This window comes from Pleurodeles waltl, chromosome 8 (genome assembly GCF_031143425.1).
Source record: "Pleurodeles waltl isolate 20211129_DDA chromosome 8, aPleWal1.hap1.20221129, whole genome shotgun sequence".
NCBI classification, from domain to species: Eukaryota; Metazoa; Chordata; class Amphibia; order Caudata; family Salamandridae; genus Pleurodeles; species Pleurodeles waltl.
In genome coordinates, this window is record NC_090447.1 from 307083887 (window position 1) to 307096399 (window position 12513).

Below are 12513 nucleotides of genomic sequence, written 5' to 3' on the forward strand. Positions count from 1 at the left end.
GACAGGAGGTGCCAGCCATATCCAGTCCCCCCACAGAAGAGGCCCACAGTGACAACAGCAATTCTGCACACCTGGATCAAGATGACCAGCCCGGCCTATGAGGGACCTCTGGACAGTTGGTTCCCCTGCCACAGTCCCAAGCCACCACAGAACCTCCCCAGTCAGGAAACACCACCACAGCACCCACCCAGCGGGCCCATGCCACTGTCCCCAGGACACATCAATCAGCAGTGTGTCCACCACTACAGGGACCCCAGGCAAACCCACTAACACAGGACGATCAGGGACCTGAGGTCAGTGGCAGTGGGCACACGGTTTAAGGGACAGAGGCACAGGACAACAGGGAAACTGGGAGGACTGCTGTGCGACAGGGGGAGGACGGGCCCAGGGAACCCACTCTCCACAAAGCACTCTCAAACATCATGGGAGCATACCACCATTCCCAGGAGACCATGGGCATGGTACTGGCCAAGTTTCAGGAGACCCAGCTGCTGCAGGAGCAACAGTACCTGGGGATCACGGAGGACTTGAAGTCCATTAACACCACCCTGGTCACCATTGCAGGGGTGCTGGCAGACATGGCCAGCACCATGAGGGAGACAGTGACATACCACCGGGCCCCTGAAACCAGCCCGAACGATGAACAGCCTTCCACCTCCGCCGGCACTAGAGGACAGGAGGTCCCGCCACAGGAACAACAGGCCACCAGCACCCCACCCGCTGCAGAAGGAGTACCACCCCGCAAACGGTCCCTGCGGTCCAGGTACAAGACAGAGAACATTGCCAAGACCCCCGCCAGGAAATAAGACTCTCCTGATTGTCACCCTTCTGCCCCACTATGTCACCTTGAACTGACATTCCCCACTTCCTATGCCCCATTGGACAATGTGCCTGTGATACAAAGAGACTGGACTCTACCATGGATATTCCTCCACCATCACCCCAGCCCATTGCACATCCCCCTCTACTTATTAGCACTTAAATAAACACCCTTGAATCACAAAACAATCTGGAGTCCGTCTGTACTTTCAAAAATGTATTTTTACAACCTCTTAGACAAATATCAATGTAAATGTTCATTTGCACATACCAAAGTATGACAGTTGTTGGGCAGCAGTAAACATAGCAGAAGGCAGAATGTGGTACCCAGATCTGTGAAAAAGAAAGCCAAAGTGAACTGTCAGGGTCCATACACAGAGGTAAAAAGGCAGACTTATACAATGTCCTACAGGAGTCAGATATGAGATGAGCAGTGCCAGTCTCTTACCTGTGTGTCACTGGAAGTACTGCATGATGATGTTGTTTCAGTTGTCAATATCTTCTTCCTCTGCCTCTTCTTCCTCACTGCCCAAAGGCTCAACAGCTGCCACAAGACCAACATCAGGCCCATCCTCCTGCAGAAAAGGCACCTGGCGTTGCAAAGCCAGGTTGTGCAACATACAGGATGCCACGATGATCTGGCACACCTTCTTGGGTGAGTAGTATAGGGAGCCACCTGTTAGATGGAGGCACCGGAATCTGGCCTTCAAGAGGTCGAAAGTCCGCTCAATAATCCTCCTAGTTCACCCATGTGCCTCATTGTAGCGTTCCTCTGCCCTTGTCCTAGCATTCCTCACTGGGGTCAGTAGCCATGAGAGGTTGGGGTAATCAGAGTCACCTGTTAAGGTCACAGGATATCTGTTAGATAGACACCAACCTTTACGGACTACCCCCTTACGGACACCCATTAATACTGTGTGGGGACCTTGGGCTCACCTATTAGCCACACACGGTGCCTCTGGAGTTAGCCCATCACTTAAGGGATGCTGTCATTCTTCAAAATGTAAGCATCATGCACAGAGCCAGAATACTTGGCATTCACATAGGAGATGTACTGGTCTGCCAAATACACCATCTGCACATTCATTGAATGGTAGCTTTTACGATTTCTTTACACCTCTTCCTTCCTGCAGGGGGTGGTGACAAATGCCACATGTGTACCATTAATGGCAATGGCACCAATGATGTTGGGGAGATGCCCCAGGGCATAGAAGTCAGCTTTCACTGTGGGCAAATCCTCCACCTGGGGGAAAATGATTAAGCTGCACCTGTGTTTCAGCAGGGCAGATAACACTCTGGACAACACGTTAGAGAACATTGGCTGAGACATCCCTGATGCCATGGCCACTGTTGTTTGAAAGGAACCACTGGCCAGGAAATGGAACACTCACATGACCTGCACTAGAGGGGGATACCTGTGGGATGGCGGATAGCTGACATCAGGTCTGGCTACAATTGGGCACACAGTTCTTGGATTGTGGCACGATCAAGTCTGTAGGTGATAATGATGTGTCTGTCTTCAATTGTTGACAGGTCCACTAGGGGTCTGTACACCAGAGGATGACACCATCTCATCATCTGCCCCAGCAGATGTGCCCTATGGAGGAGAATGGTGAGCAGAGGGTCATGTACCACATAGTTTGCACAAGGGTTTTTGCACCAATGTGATTAAATCGATGTGTGGCATTGTCTGTCCGTATTTGTGCCCAAATGTGCTGTGAAGCTGTTAGGTGCCCCGCCATGTGCCACCCTGCAATGGTGGCTGCCTGACCTGTAAGGAGGGACAAGGGGAAATGAGGTAATTGCGCTGGCATTGTGCAGCGATGTGGTAGGCGGTCGAAGACTGCTGCACAATTCAGCATTGGTTATCATTTGGCCCTAAGGGTTCCAGGAGCCAATGACGATGTACGCCGACTGTGACGGTATGCACCGCCTTGGACGTGACCACCATTTTCTAGCTGTTCACTCACTTGATACCTGACCTTCAACAGGAGAGAACCTACACTGCAAGTGCTGCTGTGACCTCAGTCTGGAAGCGACAATGGCTCGGGTGTCTGAGGAAAGGGCCCCTGCCTTCACTGTGGAGGAGTTGGAGAGACTAGTGGATTGTTTCCTCCCCCAGTACACGCTACTCTACGGTCCTCCAGACAAACAGGTGAGAAAACTGTGAGCATGATGCGTGGGACATGAATTTATTGAGTGGTGTGGATGGAAGATACATGTTGGGGGGGGGGCTGAGGCCTGCATGTGAGGATGGTGAGTGTATGTGTGTCAGGGCATGGGTGGGAACTGTTGGCCAATGAGTATGATGAACCGGATGGGGGAGTAAGTTCCTTTCATACTTTAACTTTCCTCTAGGTCAGCGCCCACCAGAAGAAGGGTATTTGGCATGCCATCGCCAAGGAAGTACGGACCCTGCATTCAGCTGACTCTGCGCGCTTTACGAGGTGTCTGGGTGGGGGATGTGGGCTGTGGGTTCCCCTAGGCCAGGGCAAACTTGGTAGGGTCCCTTGTTAGGCAGGCTCTGTGGCACTCCAACCCCAATAGTGGTAGTGGCCATCTACAACCAGTCAGGCTCCTGTGGGTTCCAGGTGTGCAGCAAATGGAGTTAGGCATAGTCCCCCATGTGCAGGTGATTTTCCTATGAACAGTTAGTGCATAGGGCTGCTCCCTGTATGTTGTGTCCGCCAACTGTAGTGGTGTTACTGGCATTGACCATGTGTCTCATCTCTCTTCCCCCCCTTTTTGTTTTGTCACCCTGTCCTTGTGTGAATTAGCATCATCTGGTGGAGCAGCAGTGGCACCGGAGCAGGACGGAGCTGCAACCCACATGGCCCAGGAGGGTGAATGTATAAACTCTGAAGGTACCAGTGGGACGGAGGTCGAGGGGAGCTCCACGACGGGGACAGGAGGGGACACCAGCAACATCGACTCCTCCTCTGATGGGAGCTCCCTTGCGGTGGCGGACACCTCTGTGCCCACCGCAACAACAGGTACAGCTGCCACCCCCCCCTACCAGTACTGCCCTCCCAGCAGCCCCTCAGCGTGTTTCCCGTACCCGCTCACCCAGGAGGGTGGGCATCTCCTTTGCCCCAGGCACATCAGGCCCTGCCCCAGTCAGCCCTGCTGCCCTCAGTGAGGAGGCTATTGACCTCCTGAGATCCCTTACTGTTGGGCAGTCAACCATTTTGAATGCCATCCAGGGTGTTGAGAGGCATTTGCAGCAAACAAATGCATACCTGGAGGGCATTCATTCTGGCGTGGCAGCCCAACAGAGAACATTTCAGGCTCTAGCCTCAGCACTGATGGCAGCCATTGTCACTGTGTCCAGCCTCCCCCTCCAACATCCACTACCCAGACCCAATCCCCTCTACCCCAGCCTATCCCAAGTACACCATCAGACCAGCATGCACACACATCAACACACAAAAGTGGCTCAGGCAAACATAAGCACCACACATCTCACAGGCACCATCCCCATGCAGACACACCAACATCCACTGCCTCCACTGTGTCCCCCTCCTCCACATCATCCATCTCCCTTCCAGTCTCGTCTCCACCCACACCTGCATGCACTACATCCACAGCCACTGCCTCCATCACCAGCACGCCCATCACTACACATTGATCACGTGCAATCACCACCCCCACTACCATTCACACGTCCCCTGTGTCCTCTCCCAGTGTGTCTGTGAACCCTCCTCCCAAAGTACACAAGCGCCGGCACACACCCACTCAACAGCCATCTACCTCACAACAGCCTCCAACCCATGCACCTTCACCCAAACTCAGCAGACGTACACCTCCTACAACCACTACCTGTTCCTCCACTCCCAAACCCACTCAATCTTCCCGTCCCAGTTTGTCTAGAAAACATTTCCTGGCTACCATTGACCTCTTCCCTACACCTCCCCCCAGTCTTTCCCCTAGGGCCAGGTTGTCTAGAGCCCAGACCAGCACCTCAGCCACCAAATCGTCGTCCACTCTGGTCCCTGCAAGTCCGGGAGGATCGAAAGGGGCACCCATCAGGGCTGCCAGTGTGCCACCTACTGAAGCCAAGGACCGCCCTATTCGGCAGCTGCCACAACTACAGTCACCAGCATCATCCCCAGTGGGCAGCCTTCCAAGGCTGCAGGAGAGGGCCTGGTGTCTCCCTCCACTACTACAGACACCAGCACCACAGGCACCACCGGCAGCATCTCCGCCGCAGACACCACCGCAGCCACCGCCACCTGCCCCGCGATGTGCCCAGGCAGTGCCACTATAGCCGATATCAGCACTATTCACAGTGGGCAGCCATCCTGGACCCTGCACACACTACATGAGGCACCACCACCACCAGCAGTTTGCAGCCTAAGTCGTCGCAAGGTGGAGTGTGGCGCTGCCTCCATGGAGTATCATGCTACCTGTTACCGGAAAATCTCGTGACTCAGACATCCAGGTGAGGGAATGGGAACTGCCACACCCCTGGTGTAGCCTCATGGGCCACCAAGCCCCGCCAGAACCAGTGGAGAAAAGCACCCACTAACCCAGTCCTTAGCAGGATGAAGCACTCTGGGCACCAAGCCCCCTCCAGAACAAGTGGAGAAAAGCATCCACTAACCCAGTCCTTAGCAAGATGAAGCACTCTGGGCACCAAGCCCCCTCCAGAACCAGTGTAGAAAAGCATCCACTAACCCAGATGTTGATGGTACACATGTGGCATTTGTCCCCCCCCCCCGCAGAAATGAACAAGTGTACAGAAATCGAAAAAGCTACCATTCTATGAATGTGCAGATGGTGTGTTTGATGGAACAGTACATCTCTCATGTGAATGCCAAGTATCCTGGCTCTGTGCATGATGCCTACATTTTGAGGAATAGCAGCATCCCTTATGTGATGGGCCAAGTCCAGAGGCACAGCGTGTGGCTAATAGGTGAGCCCAAGGTCCGCACACAGTATGAGTAGGTGTCTGGGTATGGGGTAATACCTAAGGGTTAGTGTGTGTCTAACAGGTATCCCTCGACATTTGCAGGTGACTCTGGTTACCCCAACCTCTCATGGTTACTTAACCCAGTGAGAAATGCCAGGACAAGGGCAGAGGAACGCTACAATGAGGCACATGGGTGAACTAGGTGTATTATTGAGAGGACGTTCGGCCTCCTGAAGGCCAGATTCCAGTGCCTCCTTCTAACAGGTGGCTTCCTGTACTACTCACTGAAGAAGGTGTGCCAGATAATCGTGCTATTCTGCATCTTGCACAGCCTGGCATTGCGACGCCAGGTGCCTTTTCTGCAGGAGGACAGGCCTGATGATGGTCTTGTGGCAGCGGTGGAGCCTGTGAACAGTGAGGAAGAGGAGGCAGAGGAATAAGATATTGACAGCAGTACGAACATCATCATGCAGTACTTCCAGTGACACACAGGTAAGAGACTGTCACTGCTCCTCACATTTCTGAATACTATAGGACATTTATAAGTCAGCCTCTTCACCTCTGTCTATGGACACTGACAGTTCACTTTGGCTTTCCATTTTACAGATCTGGGTACTTCATTCAGCCATACAAAAGGATGATGGACGGAGTGCTGACAATGCAAACACTCACCCCCAGTCACAGATCTGGGTTTAATCCATCGTTCAGCCTTCCGCTATATGTACTGCTGCCCAACAACTGTCATACATTGGTATGAGCAAATGAACATTTACATTGATATTCATTGGTGATGTAATAATACATTTGTAAAAGAACAGGCTGACTCCAGATTGGTTTGTGATTCAAGGGTGTTTATTTAGGGACTAATGTGTATAGGGGTATGTGGAAGGGGTTGGGGTGATGGTGGAAGAAGGTCCATAGTAGAGTCCAGTCTCTTGGTATCACAGGTGAATTGTCCAATGGAGCATAGGAAGGGGAGTAATGGCAGTTCAAGGTGGACAGGGTGACATAGTGGGACAGAACGGTGACAATCAGGAGAGTCTCATTTCCTTGCGGGGGTCTTGGCAATGTTCTCTGTCTTCTGCCTGGATCGCAGGGACAGTTTGCGGAGTGGTTCTCCTTCTGCAGGGCATGGGGTGCTGTTGTTTCTGTGGCGCCGCCTCCTGTCCACTTGCACCGGCGGAGGTGGAGGGCTGTTCCTCGATTTGGCTAGTGTCAGGGACCCTTTGTTCTGCCACTGCCTCTCATGGTCTTGCCTATGTCAGCCAGCACACCTGCAATGGTGACCAGGATGGTGTAGATGTTGGTGAGGTCCTCCCTGGTCCCATGTATTGTCCCTCCTGCAGCCACTGGGTCTCCTGAAACATGGCCAGTACCGTACCCATGGTCTCCTGGGAATGGTAGTATGCTCCCATGATGTTTGATAGTGCTTTGTGGAGGGTTGGTTCCGTGGGCCTGTCCTCCCCTTGTCGCACAGCAGTCCTCCCGGCTTCTCTGTTGTCCTGTGCCTCCGTCCCCTGAACCGTGTGCCCACTGCCACTGACCCCAGGTCCCTGTTCGTCCTGTGTTTGTGGTGTGTCCTGGGGTCCCTTAGTGGTTGACACACTACTGATTGATGTGTCCTGTGGACAGAGGTATGGGCCCGCTGGGTGGGTGCTGTGGTGGGGTTACTGAGTGGAGAGGCTCTGTGGTGGTATGGGACTGTGCCTCGTTAACTGACTGTCCAGAGATCCCTGATGGGCCTGGTTGGTCATCCAGCTCCAGGCGACCAGAGCTGCTGTCATCAATATGAGCCTCTTCTGGAGGGTGCTGGCACCTCCACTCCGGTGGCGTTTGGTGGGGGACCTGTGGGGATGTAAATGCAATGTTATTGTTTCTGCGTGTGACATCTTGTGCATGTTCCCTGTATGGTTGTGATTGCACTGTCAGCTTTGTCTAGTGTTACACAGCAATACAACTGTACAGTAATGTATGCATAGGAATGACCTGTAGTTGGCTGAAGTCAACGCACTAGGTGCCAGAGTGGGGCATAGATATCTGAAAATAGAGATGTCAAAGGGTACAGTAAGTGGCCGTAGAATTGGGAGAATCTGCCTGCCATGTACAATGTCCAATACAAAACTGTCAATGTAAAGTAAAGTTACAGTGTATTACCTGTGTGTCACTGGAAGTAATGTCATATAATAGCTGTTCTGTTGTCCTCATCCTCTGCCTCCTCATCTTCACGGTCCACCGGGTCCACTACTTCCACACGCCCATCTCCAGTCTCATCCTCCTGCAGAAAAGGCACCTGGCGTCTCAAGGCAAGGTTATGCAACATGCAGCATGCCACGATTATCTGGCACACCTTCTTGGGTGAGTAGTACAGGGATCCACCTGTTAGATAGAGGTAACGAAACCTGGCCTTCAGGAGGCCAAATGTCCTCTCTATTTTTCTCCTTGTTTGCCCATGTGACTCATTGTAACATTCCTATGCCCTTGTCCTGGGATTCCTCACTGGGGTCAGTAGCATGAGGGGTTGGGGTAACCAGAGTCACCTGCAAATATCGAGGGGCAACTGTTAGACACACACTAACCCTTAGGGCCAACACCATACCCATACACCAACATACACTGGGTGGGAACCAGTGCTCACCTATTAGCCACACCCAGACCCTCTGGCATTGAGCCATCACATTTGGAATGCTGCTATTCCTCAGGACATAGGCATCATGCACAGAGCCAGGATATTTTGCATTGACATGGGAGATGTACTGGTCTGCGAGGCACACTATCTGCACATTCATCAAGTGAAAGCTCTCTCGATTTCTGAACACTTGGTCATTTCTCCTGGGGGAGGGGACAAATGCAATATGTGTTCCATCAATAGCCCCAATAATGTTGGAGTATGTCCCATTGCATAGAAGTCAGCTTTCACTGTGGCCAAATCCTCCACCTGGGGGAAAATAATGTAGCTGCACATGTATTTAATCAGGACAGACAACACTCTGGTCAGCACCATTGAAAACATTGGCTGAGACTTTCCAGCTGCCAAACCCACTGTTACTTGGAAGGAGCCACTTGCCAAAAAATGGAGCACAGATTGGACTTGCACAAGAGGGGGTATCCCGGTGGGCTGACGGATAGCAAAGATCAGGTCAGGCTCCAATTGGGCACACAGCTCTGTGATTGTGGCCCTGTCCAGTCTATAGGTGAGGATGATGTGCCTGTCCTCCATTGTTGCCAAGTCCACCCAGGGTCTGTACACTGGGGGATGTCTCCATCTCCTATTCAACCACAGCGGTTGTAATCTAGGGGGCAAAACGGGGAGCAGCTGGTCAGTATACCACATTTCCAAAAGTTACACTGCATTGCATGTTATGACTGTAACAGTATGTAGTTGGATAGGCCCAAATGGTGCCTATGTGTACTGTGACGCAGTTATGTCAGGTGCCATGGCCTGCCCCACTCTGGAATGGCATCCGCATGTCCTGTGTGGGTGGACATGTGCTGCATGTATGGTGGGCAATGTCTGTGCGCATGGGGATGTGACGGCTATGGTGGGCCATGAGTGTAACAGGCCGGACGAAATGACTGGTACCTTTTTCTATGTTTCTTTTTCTGTAAGTGAGCGCCCATCAGAAAAAGGGTATATGACGTGCCATCGCCAAGGACGTGTGGACCCTGGGGGTCTACGGCAGGCTGCACACCCACTGTCGGAAATGGTGGGACGACCTGAGACGCTGGGCAAGGAAGATGTCAGAGGCCCAGCTGGGGATGGCCTCCCAATGAAGAAGGGGTGCCTGTCGAACCCTCACCCCCCTGATGGCCCGCATACTGGCGGTGGCCTATCCGGAGCTAGATGGGTGCTTGAGGGCATCAAGCAAATATACTACTTGCACGTGGTGGGGTGGTCTCCGGGTGGGGGATGTGGACCTGTGGGTGCCCCTAGGCCAGGCTGGACACAGCAGGGTAGGTCCCATGTTGGGCAGGATATGATGTCAACCACTTCCAACCAAGCTAGTAGGCATCCACTACTGGGCAGGGGTCTATGAGTGTCAGGTATGCTGCTATTGGCTTTAGGTATTCCTGTCCATGGGCTGGTGACTAGCATTGTGAATGGTAGTGCATTGTCCAGTACGTGGGGCTGTTCCCTGTGTGTGTGTGTGTGTCGTGTACGCCAACAGTGGTGTTGTTGCTGCCATTGACCAAGTGTATCATTTGTCTCTTCCCCCCCTTTTTGTTTCATCACCCTGTCCTTCTGTGCATTTGAATCATCTGGTGGAGGAGCAGAGGCACCGGCGATGGAGGGAGCTGAATCCCACAGGCTCATGAGGCCGAATCCACCAACGGTGAGGGCACCAGTGGGACGGAGGGCGAGGGGAGCACCATGGCGGAGACATGAAGGGACAGTTCTGACAGTAACCCCTCCTCCGATGAAAGCTTCCTGCTGGTAGCGGACACCTCTGTGCCCACCCCCACTACAAGTACAGCTGCCACCACCCGTATGAGCACTGCCCTCCCAGCAGCCCCTCAGTGAGTTTCCCATGCCCGGTCATCCAGGAGGGTGGGCATCTCCTTCGCCACAGGCACCTCAGGCCCTGCCCCAGTCAGCCCTGCTGCCCTGAGTGAGGAGGATATTGACCTCCTGCGATCCATCTCTGTTGGGCAGTCAACCATAGTGAGTGCCATCCAGGGGCTGGCAAGCAATTTGCAACAAACAAATGCATTCCTGGAGGGCATTCACTCTGGCATGGCGGTCCAACAGAGATCAATCCAGGCTCTGGCCTCCTCCCTGATGGCAGCCATTGTCTCTGTCTCTAGCCTCCCCCCTCCATCTTCTTCTACCCAGTCCCATTCCCCTAAACCCCAACTTACTCCAAGCACACATGCAGACCAGCATGCACCCAAGACAACACACAGGAGTGGCTCAGGCAAACACAAGCACCACACATCATCCCACAGGCACTCACACAAACACCAGCCAGATGTAGACATACCAACATCCACTGCCTCCAGTGTGTCCCCTTCCTCCTCCTCGTCCACCACCCTCCCAGTAACGTCTCCACTCACACCTGCATGCACTACATCCTCATCCACTACCCCATCACCATCACGCATATCACTACATACACCTAACTGGCAGTTACCCCCCAAATCCATGCACATGTCCCCTGTGTCCTCTCCCACTGTGGCGGTGCCCCCTCCTCCCAAAGTACACAAACACAAGCACTCAGACACCCAACAGCCATCCACCTCACAACAGCATCCAGCCCATGCACCTGCACCCAAACACAGCAGACAGACTACTCCTACAACCACTCCCTCTTCCTCCACTCCCAAACCTTCACCCTCTTCCCAACCCAGTGTTCCTAAGAAGCTTTTCCTCTCCGCAGTTGACCTCTTCCCTCCCCTTCCCCTCCCGTCCTTCACGTTTGGGCCAGGGTGGTCAGAACCCAGGCAAGCACCTCAAGCACCCAGTCTACGGCCACAGTAGTGTCGGCACCTACTGCAGGTGTGAGAGGCTCCAAGGAACCAGTAATCAGCACTGACAGTGTGCCTGCACCAGCTGCCAAGGGGAAGGGAAAGGATGCACCATCAGCTGCCAAAGGGAAGGGTAAGGAGGCACCACCAGCTGCCAAGGGGAAGGGCAAGGAGGAACCACCAGCTGCAAAAGTGAATGGCAAGGGGCCTGCACCTGCAGGCAGGAAGGACAGGAGGCCTGGTGCTGGGACTGATTCTGAGCCCCCACCACCAACCATGGTGATTCAGCCATCCGAGGCTGCAGGGCAAGGGCTGGAGCCTCCCCCCACCACTGCCTGCACTGCCACTAGCACCACTGCCAGAAGCAGCAGCCCCAGTGGGCAGCCATTTGAGTGTGCAGGGGAAGGGATGGAGCCTCCCCCCACCACAGCCTGCACCGCCACCATGACCACTGCCACCACTGCCAGCAGCAGTAGCCCCAGTGGGTAGCCGTCCGAGGCTGCAGAGGAAGGGTTGGAGCCTCCCCCACCACTGGCAACCCCGACACCAGCACCGCCCCAGCACTGCCACCAGCACCAATGCCAGCAGCAGCAGCCCCAGTGGGTAGCCGTCCGAGGCTGCAGGAGAAGGGCAGGAGCCTCCCCCACCACTGGCATCCCTGACACCAGCACCGCCACTGCCACTACTGAGCAGCCATCAACTCCGGTGGGCAGTGTGTAGTCCTGCCTCCATGGGCTGTAGTGCATCCTGGACCCTGCAAATCCTGTAGGTGTGACACCCAGGTGAGAGTCTGTGACCTTGCACTCCCCCAAGTGCTGCATCATATGGCATAAGGCCCCCTTCAGAACCAGTGGAGAAGTCCCCCAGTTCCCCGTCCCCCTGAGGTGCCTGTGTATTTTCAACCTGATGCCCCTGCAGTGTTCTCTCCGTGTTGTTGCAGGACCCAAGAGGGGCCTTGGCCTATGTGATGTGGCCCTGTGGGCCACGGACATTGAGGACTTGGTGATGTCCCTCCATTTGTATACATGTATATACTGTTTTGATTTTGAAGCATGATTTTCTAGTATTTTATCTTGTTACACTCACTTTAATCAATTCCTATTGTCCTTGCATTATTCCTGAGGGGTACAGGGTGTATATGTAATGTTACTGCATCTGTTTGTGTGTATGGTGTTGGGGGTGGGGGTGTTGCGTATGTGTGTCACTCTCTTTTTCCTCCCCGCTCCCTTGTGTTCTAGGCGACAGTACTCACCGTGGTCGTCCTCTTCGGCGTTGCTATTCGTAGTGCATGAGTAGGTATACAAGCATGGGGAAGATGT